The 23,555-nt window shown below is 40.4% G+C and overlaps 1 long non-coding RNA gene across 1 annotated transcript; it reads right to left on the bottom strand.

The window, feature by feature from the left end:
* Window positions 1–3,901: 3,901 nt before the first annotated feature.
* LOC141566439 (uncharacterized) lies at window positions 3,902–18,659 on the bottom strand. The gene is made up of 4 exons (XR_012489318.1): window positions 18,622–18,659; window positions 18,216–18,301; window positions 14,085–14,408; window positions 3,902–4,799 (listed from the first exon to the last, which is right to left on the bottom strand). It is a non-coding gene; the product is annotated as an uncharacterized LOC141566439 (long non-coding RNA).
* Window positions 18,660–23,555: the final 4,896 nt, after the last annotated feature.

The raw sequence follows: 23,555 nt of genomic DNA, 5'->3' as shown, positions 1-23,555 counted from the left end.
GAGTATCCATAAATTATGTCCCTCAAAAATTTTTATATGTCACACTAGTAAGTGTTCAAGGCAAATTTGAAGATTTTCTGAACTTCATGTCCAACATTGTCAACTGCAGGTTCTCCAACTAAAGGCACTGAAGAGTAGGGTCTTATTCTTAGATTCATATTCTAGGTTTAAAATCTTTGTGACTCAGGGGCAGCTAGGTGGCACAGTGGATACAGCACCAGCCTTGAATTCAGGAGGACCCAAGTTCAAATCTGGTCTCAGACACTTAATACTTCCTAGCTGTGTGACCCTGGGCAAGTCACTTAACCCCAGCCTCAGAAAATAAAATCTGTGTGACTCAGGTCAGGTCTCTCTCTAGAATTGTTTCCTCAACTGTAAAATGAAAGAGAAGGATTCAAAAATGGCTATGGTCCCTCCAGCTTGAAAATTCTGGGATCCTCTCCAGTAATGTGGGTAAATTGGATGTAAATATCTCTGGGTTGTATGATTTGGCAGAATTCACTAAGTGAAGCTACAGTGTATGCAAACAAATATCATGCATAATATTTAGGGTAATATTATCCAAAGTATGATTTGTCAGTCAATAAACATTGATTAAGCACCTACTATGTGTACCAGTCACTGAGCAAAGTACTGGTGATATAAAAAAAAAGGCAAAAAGTAATCTCTGCCTTCAAGGAGTTTACAATCTTATGGGAAAAGGCAATTTGCAAAGGGAAGCAAGAAAGAGTGGAGGATTGAGAGGGAAAAGTACCAGTGGGGAAAAAATGAAAAAGTCCAGAAAAGGATATCCCAGTGGGAAATGAAGAGATGGCTGATGTAGGATACCTCCTTAAGTGGAGCTTCTGAGAGAAGCGGTTTACTCTCCAGGGAAGAGAGTATTGAGCTAGAGTTCCAGGGCTGATATGATGTTGCAGAAGGAAGAGATTCCGGGGCTTAACAGAGGATTTTTAGGAGGCAGACTCCAAAATATCACCTATAACTCAAGAAAACAATGTGGGAGTATAGCCCAACATACTTAAGTGCCTGACATAGTTGAAGAGCATGGCTTCAAATTCAGACTGTTCTTTGGTACCTTGGGTGAATTTAGGCAATTCATATAAATCTTTGGAGCTTCACTTTTCTCATCTGTTAATGAAAGGGCTAGACTAGGTAACCTCAAAGTTCTCAACTAGTGTGAAAGATATGATCCTATGATCCCATCAGAGACTAGGACAATGGATAGAGAGCTGGGCCTGGAGTTAGAAAGACTAATCTTCAAACACTTCCTAACTGGGTGATCTTGGGCAAGTCACTTAATCCTGCTTACCTCAGTTTCCTCATCTGTAAAATGCACTAGAGAAGGAAATGGCAAACCACTTCAATGCTTCTGTCAAGAAAACCCCAATTAGGGTTATGGTCAGACAAATAACTCAACACTTTTCCTCCTCAAGCCTGTAAAAGTCAAAATAGGAAATGTCTTCAAGGACAAAGAAAAAAGAAATCCAAGAATTCTGGTAAATGTATGCCTATTTAATCTCATAGTGTCACTGTCTTACCCTGTCCTACCTCCTCTGCTTCTTTACCAGAAAAGATTAAAAAAAAAAATAAACCACTATTACATTGTATGTATCTATTTGCATATTATATCCCTTGCCTCCTTAGCAGAATGTAAGTTCCTTGTGGATAGGAACTGATTTTCTTTTTCTTTTTTTTTTTTTTTAAAGATTTTTTTAAAAATAGCATTTTATTTTTCCAAATACAAAGAGTCCTCAACATTCACCCCTGAAAAACCCTGTGTTCCAAATTTCTCTCCTCTTTTTCCTATCTGCTATACAAGACAGCAAGGAATTTCATATACATTAAACATGTACAATACTTCTAAACATTTTTATATTTGTCATGCTGCATAAGAAAAATCAGATTAAAAAAAACCAACTACAACAAAAAGCTGCTCCACATTTAGTCTCCACAATTCTCTAATTGTGATCGGCTCTCTCCATCACAAGTTTATTGGAATTGCCCTGAATCATCTCATTATTGAAAAGAGCTAAGCCCATCACAGCTGATGATCATATAAGCTTGTTATTGCTTTATATAATGTTCTCTTGCTTCTGTTCACTCGGCATCAGCTCATGTAAGTCTTTCCAGGCTTTTCTGAAATCACCCTGCTCATCATTTCTTATAGAACAATAATATTCCATTACATTCATATGCCACAACTTATTCAGCCATTCCCTAACTAATGGGCATCCACTCAATTTCCTCTTATTTTTTTAACCCAGAGTTTAGCACAATTCTTGGAATATAACAGGTGCTTAACAAATGCTCCTTATGATAGATTAGATTGGGTTTGAATATCCCCCAGATGAAACTTGATGTGGTTCTTCACAAAAAAAGAATACTAGATTTAGAGGCAGAGGACCTAAGTTCACGTCCCATTTCTTTCATTTACATTGTGTTTGATATTGAGTAAGATAGCTGATTACTTTGAATATCATTTTCATTATCTGTAAAACTAGGTATTGGAGTCGTTACCTAGTTTTACATTGTAAACCCAAGCCCCTTGACTCTAAACCCAGACTTCTTCCCCTATAGATCATGCTTCTTTTCAGTGCTTTAATACTTACATAGGAGCTGCGAGGTAGATAGTATAAATAGTACTATTTCTGCTCTGGAGATGAGGCTAAGGAAACTGATTCAGAGAATCAAAGATTTCCTAAGGTTACTGCTAGTGAGTACTGATAATGGGGCCTGAACAAAGGCATACTTGGTTCAATCATTGTTCAACCACGACCATGATTTTCTTGGCAAAGGTACTGGAGTGCTTTGCCATTTCCTTCTGCAGCTCACTTTACAAATAATTGACCCAATTAAGGTCTAAGTAAGTGTCTAAGGCCTGATCTGAACTCAGCTGATCCAGCCTCTGGGCCAGAGCTCTAGCCATACCAATACCTAGCTGCCCAAACTAAAGCATACTAGTCCCCAGATCCTGTGTTCTTCTATACCATCAGGGAAGTATAGGAAGGAGATGGGGATTGTCTCTTACAATTATAGTCAGTACAAGAGGATTCCCACAGTCTTGACAAATGTATTAACATTCACTGCTAGGTTTGCTTTATTTAAAGATACATGGAGAGAGAAAATGGTCTCAAGATAGCTGTAAGCAGTAGTAGCTTCCCTGCATGATTCCTCTTACCCCTTGCCCTGAAGTACTAGGCAAGCTCCACATATGGTCTCTTTCTGCCTTGATATTCTGTACCTGAATGAATGAATGACAGCGAGGATGAGTTTTGCAAATCCCAACTCCTCTGGGCCACCTCTCTAGTTGTATAAAGAAGCAAACACTGGATTTGAGTCTCATCTTGGGCATTTGCTATGTGACTTTAAAGAGGTCACATTATCTCAATTTCTTCATTGCTAAAATTAGAATAATATTATATACTACCTGCCTTATAGAATTGTTATAAGAATTTTATAAAGCATTACATGATCCCTATTTTTCAGAATATATAAATGTGAATTGCTGCTATTTTTATCCTCTTCTTTGTATAGGCTAAATTATTAGTTGTCTGTTGCATTTAACATGAGGGATGTCTCCCCAAACTGCCCTGTTTCCCCCATGCTCTATTGTACTTAACCAAACTTTTCCTTCAAGATGTGGGTCAAATTCCAAAAAACCCATAATAGAAAATGCTATTCACATCCAGAAAAAAAACTGATAGAATCTGAATACAGATCAAAGTATATTATTTCCACTTTATTTTTTCATAGCTTTTCTTTTTTACCTTTTGTTCTGTTTCTTATTTGATAATATGACTGTGGAAATATTTTTATATGATTACACATATATAACCTAATTCAAATTGCATACATCTTAGGAAAGAGGGAGACGGAAGAAAAAATGGAATTCAATATCTTATTAAAAATGAATGTTAAAATTGTCTTTATATGTAATTGGGAAAATACTATTTTTTAAAAGGATACAAATCTATACAACCAGCATTCCCTCTTCCCACTCAGCCCTGCCCCAGCACTTATACTCACAATGTCCCAAGACATGTCCTTCCTCACCAGAGTCTTGAAGTCTTCCAAATATAGGGAATGAGTTTCTCTGATTCTATTTCATTTTCCTGAAACATCTTTCTCTAATTGTTTTCTTTTGCTCAGTTCCCTTAGTTTATTATTAGTGATTCTAAGGTTCTGAGAAAAGGGCATCCTTACAAGAAAGTGGAAGAAAGTGTTTAGTTATATTCAATAGAGAATCTTCTCCTAGCTCTAGGTGAGGAAGGAGTGGGGGAATCACCCTTCATTGAAGCTCATCAGGTAGATTCTGGATGACCACTTTTCCAGAATATTGCAAAAGTTATTCCTGTTTTAAATACAAGTTACACAAGATGACATCTGAGGGTCCTCCCAGCTCTGAGGTTCTATGTGATTTTTTTTCTCTGGACTTTGCTACCATGTTTCAGTTGTCTTTTTCCTTAGCTCTCAAGGCCTTTTTTTCCCTTTGATGAGTTCTTCCTAGACCTTCCACTTTGAAGAAGAGTTCAAATCCATGCATCATTTCTCAGATTTTGTCACTGTGATCCAGACACTGTTGTCTCTCTCCCTTCCCCTGCCAAATCTCATCCCCATCTTTCATCTTCCTTTTGTTGAGGTCTTCCCCTATTCAAATTTAAACTTTATAGGCAGGAGCTACTTTTTCTTTTGCCTACATTTATGCCCCTAATATTCAATGCAGAACATATGTAGAAAACAATCCTTTTTTTCTTCTTGTTCTTTTGCTCCTCCTCCTTCTCCTTCTCCAGTTTGAGACTCTAGGAAACAATGGAACACAAAGAGTTTGACATAAGAAACCAACTTAAGAGAGCCATAATTGCTTCTTCAGAAATAGTCTCTTGATCTTTGAAAATAGATAACTGATAATCACACTAATAATCAAGATAAATATTGCACTCTTAAAAGTGATAAAAATTATCACTGAATAACATGTTCCATCTCATTACTAATTCATCTAGAGGTAGAAATATTTAATCAGGCACTAGCTAGCTCTTCTAGTTATGGCCTACCAGGAAACCACCTTTGCCCACAGAGGATTCTCCCTTCTCTGAGCTCCCACAGTGGGTGAAGCATAATGAATAAAATTAGTTCAGTTCCTATCTCAGATGCTAACTAGCTACATGATCCTGGCAAGTCACTTAGTCTATCTCAGTCTCCATTTTCTCAAATGTAAATGAGTAAATAATTAGCTGTTTTGTGAAGGTCAATTGAGATATGTGTAAAGTACTTTGCAAACCTTAAGGCTTGGAGCTTTTTTGTCATCATTATATACATCTCATCTCTCCTTGCTTCTTTGCAGAAATGGAGCTCTACAAATATGGAATACTACATATAACATTAGGCTTTTCAATATGTGAGTTAGTTTTGCCAGGCCTTTTCTTTCCTTCCCATTCCCTCTTTGAAATTCTTTATTATAAAAGATGGTTCTCTGGGAGAGGAAATAGCTAAGAAAAAAAAAAAAAAAAAGGTTGTGGATTTTTTTTTTTTTGGCAAGGTAATTGGGGTAAATTACTTCCTCAAGATCACACAGCTAATGTTAAGTGTCTGAAACTGTCAAATCATTTAAAAAGATGCTGGGGATTACATCTGTCAATTCAGTGTTTAATTTTTTGAGCCTCATTTTATTTAGGAAAGACATGGACAAACTTGTATGATTTCAGAGAAAAGGAACCAAGGGAGCAGCTAGGCAGCCTTGGCCCTGCTCTTCCTGACCTGAGTTCAAATCCAGCCTCAGGTATTTATGTTGCAGCAAATCACTTAACCCCAGTTGCCTCAAAAAAAGAGGGGAGGGGAGGGTCAGCATGGTAAAAGGTCTCAAGAACATGTCACAGTGGTCATGAGTCAGGGATACTTGACTAAGAGAAGAAATTATTTGAGGTGGGGGGGGCGGAGGAAGAGCTTTATCTTTAAATATTTAAAGAAGCAAAGAATTTGATAGCTCTAAGAGTAGCTATCCTTAAGTGGAATGGGCTAGCAAGGAGAAAGTGGGCTCAGAGAGTGAATGACTAGATGTTATATGTTAGATGTGATACAGAAGGGATTTGTGTTTGGATACACATTGATACAGATACAGAACAAAAGGTCTTCCAGTCCTGAGATACTGCGATTCTATCTGTCCCCTGAATACTCTTTATATACTGTATTCCCATCATTAAATCATAACATTCTCTATACCACATCTCCAGAGCATCCTTACCCTTTCTCTCAGTCTCCAAATCCTGGTCATTCTTTAAGGCACACATTGTCTTACCTCCTCCAAGTCCCTTTCCCTGATGACTTCCTTTCCCTTCTTTAAGATCCCTTAGCATCTACTGTTACATCACTTAATGTTTAAATTTTACATTGTGGCAATTTTTTTCATATATGTGTAATTGTATTTCTTCAACTAGTTTGCAAGTTGATACATAGTAATATCATTTTGGTCTTCAAGTACAATGGACAACAAGCAACCAACCAGGCTCCTTATGGGGAGGAATTGTCTTTCTTTTTATTAATTGTATCTCCAGGACTTGGCACAATGCCTGATACATTTATTGAATTGTGTTGGATTAGATTATGCAACCAGAAAGCCCCATAAAATGCACATCCACTTTTCTAGGTGCTCTTCTAGGTCTGGGATTAGTAGAATAGCAATTCAAGAGAAAGATCCTATTGCTAGCTGAGAATGAGAGTCTGGAATAGGGAAGGAGTCAATCACTACACCACCGAAAGCTGAACGTGGATGTAGGGGTTCTGAGCAACACTAGGGAGCAGCAGAGTATCAGAAATTGCTATCTTTGGCATTTTTGGCTTCTGGAACACACCTAAACTCTAAGAGATCATCAGGATTCTGTTGCTGATTCCAACTCCATCTGGATGAGACCAGAGGCTCCTCATCTCACCATCACCACAAGCAAAGCTGCTGCAAGTACAAGGTCACTTTAGTCATCCCTGGAGCTCTTTCTGATAAACATCATTCAGAATCTGGAAAAACTTTCCAAGATGCTTCCCCTGGTGTTTCTATTGAAGGTGATGGTGGAAATGATAGCTGAAGTTAACTCAGGTACAGAGTTCTGATACCATCTCTGCCCTCTTGAGTTGAAAACCTGCCTCAGTTGCTTCCTTACTTGGACAAATTTCTTTACTTTCCTTTTAGTTTCTGTAGAACGTTAATTATAATCTCTTCCCTGCTTGCCTTATCCAGCTATTTACCATAAGAATTAAATGTGGTTAGGCAGGACTTTTTATTGAAACCTATACTTTTATCCATTCAGAAAGAAAATTTTATCCAAGAATTTTCATCAACATAGAGCTTAACAGTTACAGAGAGCTGCCTTGGCACAGAAAGGTTAAGTGATATGACTGTGGTCACACAACCATTATTATGTTAGAGGCAAAACTTGAACCCTAAAACTAGCCCTCATAGGAGTCTGGGCTTCCTGACTCTAAGGCTAGCCCTCTCTCTTCTATAGGAACCTGGACTTTCTGACTGTAAGTCTAGCCCTCGTTCTATTATAGGAGACTGGTCTTCCTAATTCTAAGTTTAACACTTTTCTACCATGAGATACTGACCCTCTCAAAAAATGATATGAAATTCTTTACCTTATCTTTTGCTAGTAATATGTTCACAAATTTAGATTGGAAAGGATCCAAGAAGTCATCCCTTTCCATGCAGAGAGGAGGAATGGAAGCTCAGAGAGGTGATTAACCCAAGATTGTGTAGTCAGTCAATGGCAGCATTGGTTTTTGAGCCCAAGATCTCTAACTCCAAAGCCAATTTTAAAAAAATCACATTAGAACACTACATAAATGTAAGTTATTATTAGGGGATAGGGATGTGAACTGAAACTTGAAAAGGGGAAAGAAATCATTAATTTCCTGGATCATATGATATGCTGGGCAAATTAGAAATCCAATTATTATCTTTGCACTCACTGCTTGTTACATTTGAATGGGCTTGAGAAAAGGGGGCAAAAAAAGATTTGTTTTTATACTTTTCCATCTGCAACAGATTCTGAAACTCAGTGTCACAGCTGGAAGAGCCTGGATGGCAAATCTATCTAGCAGTTGTAGTAAAATGTCACTGAGAATCTCTGATTTAGTTATCCAGTCCTTCAGTTGAGTTCTCCTGGCTATTTGCCTCAATCCCATCACCTGTAGTGCCATCATGGACCACATAGGGGTGGTATGGAACCACAGTGACCTGTCAGACTGCTGGGAACACAACTTTCAACACATTGTGGAGCAGTTATGGGAATAAGACCGGGACTTTGGTGTTGGACTTCCAGCAGGAGTACACACACACACAATGGAGGAAGGCATACAATCATGGCAACAAGTACATATACAGGAAGAAAGAGGAAGTCATGAGCCTATCCTTCCAGGTGCATTTTTCCCTGGGTTAGGTTGGGAAATAGGTAAGACAGAGGTTCTACTTATTGCTCCTCTCTGCACAGCCTTGAATCAAGTAATCTTCCCTACCTTTAAATACCAAATTGGGATCAGTCCAAAGGAAGATTCCTGAAAAATTTGCCTAGGATGCTCTGAATTCTTGTGTTTGAAACTCACAGAGTAGGAATTAAGGGGAAAAATAAGAAGTCGCTTTAAACTGGCCCTCCATAATGATGAGGAATGCCCTTAGCAGTGCAATGTTGAGGGCACAACTTTCTAATGTCAGTAGGGAACGGACCCAATAAAACCAAGAGTAATTGTTCTTAACCTAGGGTCTGAGATGAACTGAACTCCAATAGTTGCATTTATAAATTTATGTATTTTATTTTACACAATTAAAAAATTATTCTGAGAAGTTCGCAGGATTCACAGACTGCCAATAGCATCTAAGGAACCAAAAAAAGCTAAAAACAACAACAACAACAAAAAAGCAAAAACAAAAACCTGAGTCCTGGTGTAGGAACTGAGTCAAGATAGTCTCAAGGCACTGGGGCCTCAAAGAAGTACTCTCCCCTTCCCTGCCCCACCCATTTGTTATCTGTGTGTGTACTTAGGGGCCTCCAAGCTATGGCCAAGCAGAGCCTGACCTCTGCTTTAGTCAGAGCAAGGAGGTAACCCACAGCAAGTGAAGGCAGAAAGGGCTTCTCTAGATTTCTAAAATTTAACTCCAAACTCCAACCACCTTCCATTGACCTGGGACATTCAAAATCCAAAGATAGAAATCATTGGGTCATAAATTGGGTCCTGGAAAGAGACTTTTTATAAAGAGACCTTTTTATAAACGAAGAAACAGAGCAAGTGATAGCAGAGGCCATGCTCACGAGGAGAGAGAATTCACCTAGGAAATGCCTTCCCTGATATCTTGCCTCATCTTCATAGGAGGGACAGAAGAGAGCATTTGGAAGATGCAGAAGAATTGATCCCTTGAGATTGTTCCTCCTCATTCTCTCTTCGCTTTCTTTCATTTCAGTGTCTTTGAGGCCAGCCCCCACAATAAGCAGTTTCCATATCTGCCCAACTGTTCATTCTGGGATGAGATTAGGGCCAGAAGCTCAGTTTGCTTTTGGTAAGATTTGCAAATTACACCATGAGAAAAAGCAAGATCCAACTCGAGGGACTCCTGAGAAGACTGAAGGGCCCAAAATGATGGGGTGGAGGCTAAAAGTACAATAAGGAAGACAGGAGAGAAGACTGGTCAGAGATGGGGAAGGGAGGGAAGGAGTGCCAGAGCATGGAGAGTTAAGAGAGAAGTCTGGGCTCCCTGACAGGGAGATGGATGTGATGTGGATGAGACCAGCAGGCAAGGAGAAAAAGAGGAGGCCAAGTGTTTATGTATGTGGAGGTGGGGGAAATGTGGGGTAGATGGAGGGAATATAGAGGGTAGAAACAAGAATGGTGGAGGAGGGCTCCAGAATGAGGTGGAGGCAGTAAAAAGGGAAGGAGAAAGAAGATGGAAAGACTCTGGGATGCTATAATCCAGGTCACCAGTGGGGAGCTCCTGGCTCACATGATGGAGAGAGGTGTTCAAGTGTGTAAGAAGTGTGATTGTAAATGTGCTTGTAACTGGGAGGGGGGGGCAACCACCAGGATGGATGTGTCAGGGGGGTTAACTATTACAAATTCTTCTTAGAGGGTGGCTGTGATGAGGAATTATTAACCAAAGAAATACTTAAGATGGGGTGGTATTTTGAAGGGTGTGGGTGTTTTGGGGGTTTTTTTGTTTGTTTGTTTGAGGGGTTATATTTCGGTTTGAGGACTCTTTATTTTCCCCACTTTTTTTTTTTTTTTTTTTTTTTTTTTTTTTTTTTTTTTTTTACAGTGGTAAGGGGTAACAGGATGATCCCAAGGAACTAGGATATGGAACTTAATAGACAAAAACTAAGGTATTTCTACTGAGTTTCATCTTAAAACTCTTTCCATCTCTCCCTTCCTCCTCTTTTTGTCTCTCTCTTCCCCCTCCCTGTCTCCTCTCTGTGTCTCCTGTTCTGTCTCTCTCCCTCAGGTCTCCTGGGAATGTCTCTCCCTTCCATTCTCCTTTCCTCCTTGATTTATACTGTAGAGCGGAACGACCTTCCCTGACCTCATTTTCATGACAGGCGAGCACACCCGCCCGAATACATACATTCCAGCAGAGACACACACGCTGACACACACATACACACACACACTTTCTCACTCACAGTCACACATTCTCTCACTGCCGTTCCCACACAAATGCTGGGAGACAAACTCAGACAAGCATATTTTTCACAAACTCACAAAGATATAAACATGGCAGACAATCCTAGACAAACATTGCTCCCAAAAACAGATACACAAATTCTCCTTAAGCATTCACAGAGACATGTATTTCAGGAGAGATTAAATCTCACCTGGAATATACAGAGAAAAGTAAGCACATGCACACACACGAGGCCTGTGGACTAGTAAGGACTGGGTCTGAATTCTCATTGGCTTTGCCACACCACTGCGCATAATGCTGAGCTTTCCACTGCTTCAGAATAACTGATGATTTGCCTATTTCTTTGAATATCATTTGAATTGTATTCATTTCGTGTCAAAACATGCAAGAAATGCCCTCCTCTTTCCTTTTCCTACATCCCAAAGGCCCTGGGGTCCCGGCCTGTGTCAGGTTGAATTGACTGAGCCAGGAAACTCCCACCCCCACCTCCATTCTCTCGGGCACTTGGCTGGGTTCTAAAAGCCCAGGCACCTACAGTTTCTTCAGTTCACCCACCGCAGCCGGGTAAAATGAGCTGAGACTTTTCATCACAGCCCACTTTACGCGTGTACAGTTGCCGAAACCGGAGCAGAGAAGGAAAAACCCAAGGTCCCAAAGTCTGGGAAGATAGGATATGGAACCAGAAGACCAGAAACGAGTGCCTTTGCCAGGCACTAGCAGGCCACAGATGAAGTAATGGGATTAGGGAACTAAGAAGAATCTGGTTGAGGAACTGGGGGAAACTTGTCACTTCTCCCTCCTCTCTAGCCGTTGGGGGAGGGTGAAGAAGCACCCCCTCCCCACCACTCCCGTTTGGCCGCTCTCTCCCCTCAACCCCTTCCCCTAGCTGGGGCTCGGCCCCCGCCGGCCGCCGGTGCTCTACAGGGTCGTCTGTCTGCGCCGGTTAGTTAAGAAAAATAAACAGAGTTCCAAATGAAGGCGATTCTTTTCAACCTGAGCCCCGCAGCCTGCCAGAGAAATGCAAACAGTGGGGGCTGGGGTGGGGGTGGGGAGTAGGGACGAGTCCGTAGCCCATCCCCGGCCCCTTTCCCTGGAGCTGGGGGGAGGGAGGCGGCTACGGCTCCCCGGGAAGGCCCACAGTAACCTGAGCCGGCCGAACTGGCTTTCCGAGCCGCTGCCCTCTGTGTGCCCCTTCCCCCCTGACCTCTCCGGCTGCGCCCTGTGGCTCCTCCCTGACTCCACCCAGCGACCCCCGCTTCCCCGCAGGGATTCGGACCCACGAGGCCCCCACCCGGGGCACTCGGAGAGGCCACGCGTACAAAGTCTCTACAACCTGACCCTGGCGGCTTCGTTCTCGTACTGGTCTTTATACTACCTTTTCTGTGTCAGTCTCCGTCTCCCCAATTCCTACGTCTTAATTTCTCATTTATGTCTTTGCCTACTTTCCTCTCCTCTCCGGCTTTTGTTTTTTAACTTAAATCCTCCTTTACTACCCTGTATATTTCATCCTGCGGGAATACACGAACATATAGACACCAAGGTAGGAGCTTAGAATTACACACTCACGGGCAAGCACCCTGGACGGGTGGCTCTGGCTACGCTCCCTTTTATCATCATCCTTCCCCTAATGCCCACCTCACCCACTTTGAGTTAGTCTTTGTTTACCGACATACCTCTGGACCAAGACAGAAGCTTGCCCGAACCCCCTATTTCTCTCACCTTCAAGAATAAATTTTCACCCAAGAATAGATATTCCCAAATGGGACGAAGCTCGGGTGAGGAAGGAGGAATATGTGGGATCTTGCTCCTCGGGGTTGAGAGACTTTCAGAACTGCGCCCCTCGAATCCTATCCTCTTCCCCGCAACTATCCAGTGGGATTTGGGGGGTGGGTAAATAGACGGGTGCTACTACTTGCTTCCTGACCGGTTTTCCTCGGAGATGGAAAGAGAAGGGAGAGGGATTCAACAAATGACTCAGAATAGGAATGCAGATATGAGGAAAACTTAAGAGTTAGTGTAGTCTGTGGCGGTTGGTCCTGTCATTCGAGCCAGATCAAAAGGTTCTAAGCCTCCAAGCCACCAACAGTCCACTCATCTCCTCCTAATTCTTAGCCCGGGAAATACACCTGTGACCCAGGCCCATTGGCCCCCACTAAGTGAATGATCACAAGTGGAGGCGAGGGAAGGGAGAATGGAAAGAGGGGAGCCCCACTACTCTCACCATAGGAGAACGTAAGTGAATCTGTGCAGTTTTAAATCCTCACACCCAAAGATAATTTCTAGCTGTTCTTCCCTTCTCTGCAACCGAGACCAGCGTTACCTCCAAATTATGTCCGGTTTGACCAGTTTGTGAATTGCACAAGTACGACCAGGGAAAGTGCGGCGCATACGAAGGTGTGATTTATATGCAGACAGGATAGATGGGGATAATGGTGCTGGGAGAGAATAATCAGACTAGACTAGGTTTGCAATTGAATGAACCCAATAAAACCTTTTAAATTTAGCCTAGAGTCGTTTGCTAATCGCGTCCGCTCCAGACCCTGGATATTTAGTTTAATCTGTCTGTGGGATTCAGGGTCTGGGCATCCTCCGTTTGTCCTAAGAGAGGTTCCTAGGTCTCCTAGCCTCGGCCTCCTCTTGCCCAGGATGAGTCACGTGGCTAGTATCAGTCTGGATTTTTCAGTCTTTCTGGATTTTCTGTGCGGGTCTGGAGGACGCTGAGGTGCTACTGGGAAGTTGGTAGAGACTTGCCCTGATTTTTTCTGAATTCCTTGCTAATTCCTTATTGTGCGAAGTGGAGGAAGTCATTATGAGGCAGGTAGAGAAAAGAGAACTGACCGAAGAGGGGAAAAGCAAGAGGGGGGAGGGAGAAAGAAAAGGGAGAGAGAGAGGGGGGGAGGAGGAGAGAGAGAGAGAGAGAGAGAGAGAGAGAGAGAGAGAGAGAGAGAGAGAGAGAGAGAGAGATTATATATGAGAGATTATAGACAACTAGCAACCACGTTATATTCAGGGCCCTAGAACGATCTTTCAAAGAGTTCTCCAGTCTTTGATTTCTCTTTCTCCGATTCATTTTTCTCCGGCTTTGAATACCCCTCTCTACTTCCCCTTCCCTATCCTCTACTTTTTTTGACTTTTTCTTTTCTTTTCCTTCTATTTCTTCCTCTTCTCATCTCTTCTACCTTCCTCTCCATCCCTCTTTTCTTCCTGCCCTTTAATTTAGCGTCTATTTCCCTATGTCTCTTCATTTACGTTAACATTTGGGGGGGTTAATTAGTAGGCGCGGGATATCGAGTCCCCCACGTAAGGGGGTGGTTTGAGGGATGACGAAGATGACGGCTGTGAGGCCATATAATAAAAATATTTACACATTTCCATAAACACCATCTCTCTAGGAGTGCATCCACCTGCTCAAGCACTAATGAGCACTCACCCATTCTCAAGGCCTTGGACTTTCCCCAGCAGCCTCTCGACCTGAAAAAAGCATCTCTTCCCTTCGGAGAGATCCAGTTTTTTCTCCTGGTTCTGCTCGATCCGCACTTCATCTCGAATCCTCTGCCCCATTTAATCTAATGTCCTGGGGGATTCTTCTCAGCATGCGGTCTTGTGGTGCTGGGGAAATCCTCCGTAGGGATCCAGTGTTAAGTGGATTTTTTTTTCACTATAGTTTTGTTGCTGCTGTTTTAAAGTTTGGTTTTAGAAGGAAAAATAGAGGGGCGGAAGGGCAACCTTCTTAGTTCGGCTCCTACCTACGAGTCTATAGGAGAAGAAAAATGGACAATTATCTAGAGAATATGGACCAGATTGGACCAAGCAAACAGCCACTCTATCCGAATTGTATGTTTTTTGTTTTGAAAGGGGAGGGGGTTTAAGTTTCATTTTTGGTTGACGCTGAATTAGAATCATATTTTCGGCTTGAGTTCTATAATTGCTCCACAATTCACCCACTTTAGCAATATAGACTTGACCCTTCTCCCTTTTAGCTTGGTTAAATCTTGAGCTTACGTTTCTTTTTTGCTCCTGGGGGAACCTCGGAGACCTCAGGCCACTTCATTCTGCTCTTGCTCCCTGCCCCCGGCCCCCAACACACACACACACACACACACACACACACACACACACACACACACACACACACACACACACACACACACACACACACACACATCCCGCGCCTCCTCCCTCCCTCCTTCCCTCCTCCCTCCTTTCCTCTCTTCCCCCCCTCCCCCCAAGAGCTCCGTGAGGGAATCAAACGAGGATCCGGGAGCGGGGATGATTCTGACAAGTTAAATTGCAAAGCAGGCAGAGGATGGGGGTGGGGGGAGGGGGGGAAAGGGATCCTGTCTCTTTAACTGGCGCTCCAGACAAAGCCGTCTCCCCTCGGAGCCGAGCGGAGCCGAGCGCAGCCCGGCGCAGACCTGTCAGCGCGTCTCCAGCACTTGGGAGAGAGTTTGCAAAGTCATAATTATATCTCTTAACCTGTCTTGCTCTCTGCAGAAGAAAGTCCCATTATATTGAAATGAGATTATTAGCCATCAAATACTTTCTTTCTCCGGAGTTTTTTTTTTTTTTTTTTTTTTTTCCCCTCTTAAAAAAAAATTCAAATACCTTAACGACCTAGCACTTGCATTTTCATCCCTTTCCTACAGAGTCCCAGGCCCAAAGCCCGCTGAGTTTGGGAGGCGGGGGTGTCAGAGACTAGCACAGGTCAAATTCCCTTTCTTTTGTGTCAAGGCTTCTAGGCTAGGAAAGGTGAGAGAGCCGGAGGGGAAAAGAAGTAAAAATGGGGGTCCCACGCGAGAACTTTAGAGAAAGTGGCGATGGTGACCCTCCTCTCCCAAACTGCTCCATGACCCGTGAAGACTGTTTCTACAGAAATTAAACGTTAATTTCTGCAAGATTGGGAAGCAATAAGACGTGTAACAGGGAAAGAGGAGGTGGGAATAAAAAGAGAAGAGGCCATTTTGGGGACCAAGGGTAGGGAATGGGGCTGGGCATTGGGATCTGGACACCAGAGGGTGGAGCTGTGGAAGGCCAAGTTGGCTCACACGCCAAAGGTTGGCTCCCTCATCTAATCCAAGTTCTCTGGCAGATGGAATTTCAGTTTGCAATAAATGGGGTTTTGCTTCCAAGTTCAAGGTCTGTCTGGTTTATACTCAAGATTGTGAGCCCCTCGAGGGTAAGGTACAGGGCTCTTCCAGGTTCTGCTCCACCCCCACCCCCACCCCTACCTCCACTTCCATCCCCATTTTCTTCTCTCCCCCAACACTTCTCCCCGCCCACTTCCAACTCTTTCCAGAGAAAAATAATTTGGGCTTCGAGGGTTCTCCAGCCATCTTCCAGAAAAGTCCCAAACCTTTGAGGTAGAAGGAGTTTTCCTCTATGCTTTAACTACTAAAAGACTAAAGGGAATTTAGTTTAGGTTTTTGTTTTTTGTTTTGTTTTGTTTAAAAAAAAAAAAAAAACAAGGTCTAGTTTGAAATCTTGAACACTTTCTCCTTCTCAACTCTTGCATATACTTGGCTTCTCTTAAAACCAGAGAAGTTTTGAGTTCAAGACTTAAATGTTATCTAGTCCAACTCCCTTGTTTTACAAAGAAGAAAACTGAGGCTAAATTCTGACAGAGCCAAGATTAGTACCAATGCATGTGTCCTCCCAGTTTCATGTTCTTTTTATACACTCTGTCTCACTAACTATTGAGGCCAAAAAACAAACAAACAAACAAAAAAAAAAAAAACATTTTTGCTATTGCTTCTATGGCATAACACTAAAAATGTCATTTAATTTCTCAATACACTCAAGCAATTCTCAAAAGTCTGTGTTGCCCATCCAAACTGGTGGAGGGTCTTCACTCTCTTAGGGAATAGCTCCCTGTACCTAAGAAATCACAGCAGGATCCCAAAATATACAATATAAAATAGTAATGCAAATAGATGGCTCAGTAGATAGAATGCCTTTTGGCAGACCTTTTGGTCTTCTTTAAAGGTTATTTGGGCTTCAAATACTTCCTAGTTGTGTTATCTTAAGCAAGTCACTTCACCCTATTTACTTCAGTTTCCTCATCTGTAAAATGAGCTGGAGAAAGAAATGCCAAGTATCTTTGCCAAGAAAACCAAAAATGGGGTCACAAAAAGGCAGCCACAATTGAATAACAAAATATAGCTACACAGACACAAGCTCTAGAATAGAATGGAGGGGCCTGAGGGATAACAAGATGATCTGATGGCTTTAGTGGGCACTAATGTCAATTTTTATCAGCTTCAAACAAAGCTATAGGAATAGGAATTCAATAAAGTGAAAGAAAGTAGATTTAGAGCTGAGTTTAGAACATCTTAATTTTCCTATATTGTGGGCAATCTGGTTAAAAAAAAAAAAAACTCTGGATCCCTTCACAGAATAATTTTTTTTTTCATTCATATTGGAGAGAATGCTAAGTTACAGTTAGACATCTGTGAAAATAGAAATGTAATTTTAAAAATTTAAATTCAAAGATATACTTTTAAATTCACAGATCTCTGCCTGAAATCTATCTACACATTCCTTGGGAAAATCAATGGATTTGAGATTAAGAATTCCTAATCTGATTCAGAAGTATTTTTGAGATAAAACCTGAGACTCAGAAATGATAAATGATTTGGCCAGTGTTAGCAATATAGAAGATAACAGGCCCAGGATTAAACCCCAAGTTTTCTGGTTGCAAATCCATTTTTCTTTCCCCTGTAACAAGAGTCTAAATTTAAAGAGACAATAATTATTTCTGGACTGTCTCCTTCTTAGGTGCTATGGATGCCTTTCTATGAGGGACAACTTTACAAGGCACAAGAGAGATGTATAGCCACTTTAAAATTAAATAAATATTTATTTTTAATATACATTTTATTATTAATATAAATGGGTTAGGGAGTTATCATTCTCCTTGAGGGAATGGGGGTACCTCCCTAAGGAAAGTGGGATTGGCTTTTGGAGGGCCTGTTCTTGGGAGGGGCCATGATAAAACCTTGGGGCCAAATACCTAAAGGGACCAGTTGCCGGGGTTGCAGAGGGTGACTGGTAGGCTGGAGTCCAGTTGGGGAGGTTGGGTGTATAGATGAAGGAGAAGTCAGGTGTGTTTGAGACCAGGCCATTGATGGTGTTGACTCTCTCTTGGATAGTAAATATGGAAGCTTTGGGGCAGTCTGCCTGGGGAGTGCTGGGGGCCGAGGGTGAAGCACTAATTTCGTTCTTAAGCTGCATCCACAGAGACAGGGCCCAAGCACAGGGGGGAGAAATGTGCAGAGCCTGTTTTCCCCCCACCATTCGTTCTGCCACTGGAAGTTATCTCTCAATTTTTCCTTCTGCCTCCGGCCCCTGAAGGTTTGCTCCTTTCTGGGAATGGAGGGAGAAAAGGAAATTAGATAAGAAGAGGAGAGACTGATAGAGAAAGGTAAGTTTAAAAGAAAAAAAGACCTCAACAAACACAAAGACTTTGAGTTACTATGAGATATTCCTTTGGATAGAGAATTCAAGCAGAGTGAAGGAATTGATGCTTTGGGATTTTGTTGAAGAATTCACTGGCCATACATACCCTGAATTTTTCAGATTCTGGATGGTTTTCTTGTTTGGGCTGGAGTTGTGGTCAGGGCTCTGACTACAGTCTTCATTCATTTTTTTCTGAGAAAGGGAAAGAAAGATAGAGGGAAAAGGAAAAAGAGAGAAAGAAAGAGAGAACAAGTTAGAGGGGCTGGAATTAGGGAATGAGAGGTAACAGAAAAGAAAAAAAGAGAATAGGAAACCTAGGAGAGAGTAAAGAAGGAGAGGGGAAGGGAATTGGAGGTACAGGAGTCAGAAACTCACATAAACTTCAAATATGATTCCAGAAAACTTCTATCTAGTGGGATAGTGGGAGGGATAAAAGGGAAAGGTGATAAAAGGAGGAAAGACAGGTGAGAGATCATGGAAAGAGGAGTTAGGAGGGAGAGATCTTTTTTCACCTTCTCAGGTCCTTTAGTCCATTCTGTCCCTAACAACCACTGTGATGTCACTGCATTAGCCCAGCCATTAAGTGGAGAATGGAAGTGGGGAAGAACTCAGAGGGAGTTCAAATATAACTGCAAATATGAGGAGATTGACATTTTCCATAATAGTCATAGATTTCTCTGGGACCTCTGCCCTGAAGTTTGATTTATTTATTGGAGGTTCATTCCTAAGCCCCACCCCTCAAGGAAATATTATTAGATTTCCCCATCTCAAAAGATGCTTTTTCCTGAAAGAGAAGAAAGGGGCAGGTAAAAACAGGACTTAGAAGTCTCTTCCTTCTAACAAAAATTATATATACATATAATATACATTATATTTCCTTTGTATGCAGGTATATAAAGTGTTTTCTCTTCTCACAACTCAGTGGGGTAAGTAGTACATTATTTATGCACCCCCATTTTACAGGAGCAACTAGAAGGCACAGTGAATAGAGTGCTCATCTTCCTAAGTTCACATCTTGCCCCAGACACTTAACTAGCTCTGTGATGTTGGGCAAGTCACTTAACCCCGTAGGCTTTAGTATCTTCTGGTGAAAAATGAACTAGAAAAGGAAATGTCAAACCATTCCAGCAACTTTGCCAAGAAAACCCCATATAGGGTCATAAAGGGTCAGGCATGCCTAAATAACAATAGATTTACAAATAAGGAAAAATCTGAGGTTCAGAAAGTAAAGTGCTTTGCTCAGTGTAAAACAAAGGGAATTGAAAATTGAATCCAGGTTATTGGACAAAAAGGGTAATACTCCTTTAAAGATTTTTTTATTGTTTCCTCAAATGTAAAATATTTTTAACATTCATTTTTATTTTGAATTCCAAATTGTCTTTCTTTCTTCCCTCTACTTGCCTTTTATTGAGAAGGCAAATTATGCCTGTGCAGTCATACAAACCATATTTTCATATTGTTTATTTTATAAAATAAAACACAGACCAAACAACAATAACAACACACAGAAGGTGGGATGACATTTCTCATCAAAAGTCATTCTGAATTGTCCTAGATTATATTTATCAAAATAGTTAAATCATTCAAGGCTGATCATGAAATGATATTGCTATTACAATGTATATTCTTCTCCTGGTTCTACTCATTTCACTTTTCATCAGTACATGAAAGTCTTTCCAATTTTTTTTTGAGAGCAGCTTGATCATTATTTCTAATAGCACAATAGTATTTCATCTCATTATGATATACCACAATTTGTTCAGCCATTCCCCAATTGATGGGCATCCCCCCAATTTCCAATTTTTTTATCACTACAAAAAGAGTTGCTAAAATATTTTGTACATATAGGTCCGTTTTCTCTTCCTTCCTCCCTTCCCTCCTTTTCCTCCTCATCTTCTTCCTTTTCTTCTCCTCTTCTTCCTCCTCTTTTTCTCTTCCTTCTTCTCTTCCTCCTTTTTCTGCCTCTTCCTTTTCCTCCTCTTCCTTTTCCTCCTCCTCCTGCGCCTTTTGAAAAATTTCTTTGGGGTACAAACTTAACAGTGGTATTATTGCGTCAAAGGGTATGCATGGTTTTATATAGCCTTTTGAAAATAGTTCCAAATTGCTCTCCAGAAAGGTTGGATCAATTCACAACTTTATCAACAATGCATTAATGTCCCAATTTTCCCACATTCCTTCTCACATTTGTCTTTTTTTCCTTTTCTGTCTTATCAGCCAATCTGATAAGTGTCAACTCAGGTGTGGTACCTCAGAGTTGGTTTAATTTGTATTTCTCTAATCAATAGTGACTTGTCAAATTTTAAAAATTACTTTAGAAAACTTTGATTTCTTCATCAGAAAATTGCCATTTTGTATACATTTGGAAATTGACTTGTTTTTCTATAAATTAGAGTTAGTTCTCTCTATATCTGAGAAATGAGACCTTTATCCCCGTTTATTCTTCTGTCTCTCTGTCACTGTCTCTATATAGGTCTATCTGTCTCTTTCTTTCCCCCTCTTTCTGCTCTACACTTTGTCCCTCTTCAAAACTGTTTTGCTTCTGAGAATCACCACTCACAATCTGCCTGCCTTTCTATCAGAACTCTCTCTTCTCTTATCCCCTTCTCCTCTTACTTCCCTGTAGGATAAAATAGATTTCTATACCCTACAAAGTATATATATGATTCCTTTTTGAGCCAATGATAATAAGGTTCAAACATTATTCAACTCCCATTTTCTCTTCCACCGTAAAAGCCCTTTCATCCTTCTTTTATTTGAAAACATTTATCCCATTCCATCTCTCCATTCCCCCTTCTCCCCAGCGTATTTCTCTTTTTTACCTCTTAAATTTTTAAAACTATAGTCTCATCACTTGACTCTTTCCAACAACGAGGTGATTCAGGGAATTCCAATAGATTTATAATGGAGAGAGCCATCTGTATCCAGAAAGAGAATTGTGGGGACTGAATGTAGTATTCATACTACATTTTATATAGCCTTTTGGGAATAGTTCCAAATTGCTCTCCAGAAGGTTGGAGTATTTTTATAGTATTTTTATCTTTGTTGTTGTTGTTGTTTGCTTGCTTATCTTTTTTTCTATTTTTTTTCTTTTTTGATCTGAATTTTCTTGTGCAACATGATAATTGTGGAAATATGTTTAGGACAATTGCATGTTGACATATTGGATCACTTGCTGTCTAGGGGAGGGAGTAGGGAGAAGGGAGGGAGAAAAATTTTCAATACAAGGTTTTACAAGGGTGAATGTTGAAAATTATCTCAGCATGTGTTTTTTAAAATAAAAAGCTATTATTGAAATGTTTTAAAAATAAATGTCATCCCATCATATCAACTCATATCTGTGCTTTCTGTGTATGTATAAGCTTCTAACTGCTTTAATAATAGGGAAGTTTTTAGAAGGTGCAAATTTTTTCCCATGTAGGAATATAAATAGCTTGACCTTATTCAATCCCTTATGATTTCTCTTCCTTCTTTACCTTTTTATACTTCTCTTGAGTTTTGTATTTGAAAATCAAATTTTCTATTCAGCTTTGGCTTTATCATCAGGAATGCTTGAAAGTCCTCTATTTCATTAAATATCCATTTTTCCCCCTGATGAATTAAACTCACTTTTCCTGTGTAGGTGATTCTTGATCCTTTGCCCTTTGAAATATCATATTCTTAGTCATCTGATTCTTTAAATGAAGGACTCTCTTGCATTAATTATGCCCAGTTTCTGGTGATAATTTTAGGATGTGGAGGAAGAGCAGTTCTAGCACACTAAAGGATGTGACTACAGGGGTAGAGAAGGGATAATAGAAGAATGCTTATTGGTGCTCACAGACCAGACCAGAAGCTGCTAAATCTTGTGTTATCCTGATTATTGCTCCAAGATATTTGAATTGTGTCCTCCTGGTTTCTTGTAGTATTTTCTTTTTCATCTTGGAGCACTGAAATTTGGCTATAATATAATATTCCTGGAAGTTTTCATTTTGGCATCTCTTTAAAGAGGTGATAGGTGAATTCTTTCTATTTTTATTTTACCCTCTAGTTCTAAGACGTCAGGCCAGTTTTCCTTGATAATTTCTTGAAAGATGAGATCTAGGCTCTTTTTTATGGCTTTCATGTAGTTCAATAATTCTTAAATTATCTCTCTTTGATCTAGTCAATTGTTTTTCCAATAACTTATTTCATATTTTTGTTTGCTTGCTTCTTAATGCCTCATAGTCATTAGCTTCCACTTGCCCAATTCTAGCTTTTAACTAATTATTTTCTTAGGGTAGCTACATGGTTTAGTGGTTAGTGCATCAGCCCTGGAATCAGGAACAAGTTCAAATTTGGCCTCAGAAAATTGACTCTTAGTTACTGCATGATTCTGAACAAGTCATTTAATCCAGATTGCCTTGCAAAATAAAACAATAATTATTTTCTTCAGGGAGCTTTAGTACCCACTTTTCCATTTGGCTAAATTTTTTAAAGAGTTCTTTTTAGTGAATTTTTATATATCTTTTTCTATTTGGTCAATTCTGCTTTTTAAGGCATTTTTTTCTTCAGTGGATTTTTGTGCTTCTTTTACCATTTGGCCTATTTTGTTTCTTAAGGTGTGTGTGTGTGTGTGTGTGTGTGTGTGTGTGTGTGTGTGTGTCTTTACTGTTGATTGTTTTTTCATGATTTATTTGCATCACTCTCATTTGCTTTCCCAATTTTCTCCTTAGTCTCTTATTTGATTTTTTAAAAATCTTTTTTTGCACTCTTTCAGTAATTCTTTTGGAGCTTGAGACCAATTTTTCTTCAACACTTTAGATGTAATTGTTCTGAATTTATTGTCTTTTTCTGAGTTTGTGTTTTCATTTTCCCTGTCATCATAATAACTTTGTGATCAAATTCTTGTCTTGTTGTTTGCTCTTTTTTCCAGCTTGCTCCTTGACTTTTAACTTTATACTAAATTGGTATGGAACTCCTGGAATGGAACAAGAACTGTCCTAAGCTTAAGGATTTTTGTGCTGCTTTTTTCAGCTCTAGTTCTGGAGATTTATAAGTTTTCAGTTCTTTGATCTAATGGATCTGTGGATCCATGATCCATATGATCTAATAGAGTCGTGGTCATGCTTTCCTGGCCTATGCTCTGATCCACATATGAGCACCCACAAGCATTCTCCTCCCTGGAACTGTGAAAGTAGATTTTCTACCCTTTTAGTCACATGCTTTAGTATGCTAAGACTCCTACTTTTCTTCACCTTGGGATTACCACCAGAAACCATATATGGGCAATGCAAGAGTCGTGCATTGCCAATGCCAGAAAAAGGATCATTGTAATCTCCTTCTGACCAGTGGTCTGATCCCCTTGCTATTTATGAACTGAAGGTTCTAGAAGGATAGCTGATAATTCAGTCACAGTATGGCTTGTACTAAAATCTACTTTCTCACCCCAGTGAGACATACTTTTTTTTTAAATTCTTCTAAGTTTTCA

Source organism: Sminthopsis crassicaudata, chromosome 4 (genome assembly GCF_048593235.1).
Source record: "Sminthopsis crassicaudata isolate SCR6 chromosome 4, ASM4859323v1, whole genome shotgun sequence".
Taxonomy (NCBI): domain Eukaryota; kingdom Metazoa; phylum Chordata; class Mammalia; order Dasyuromorphia; family Dasyuridae; genus Sminthopsis; species Sminthopsis crassicaudata.
The sequence above is the reverse complement of the archived record's forward strand: the minus strand, read 5'-3'. Positions and strand labels throughout refer to the sequence as shown.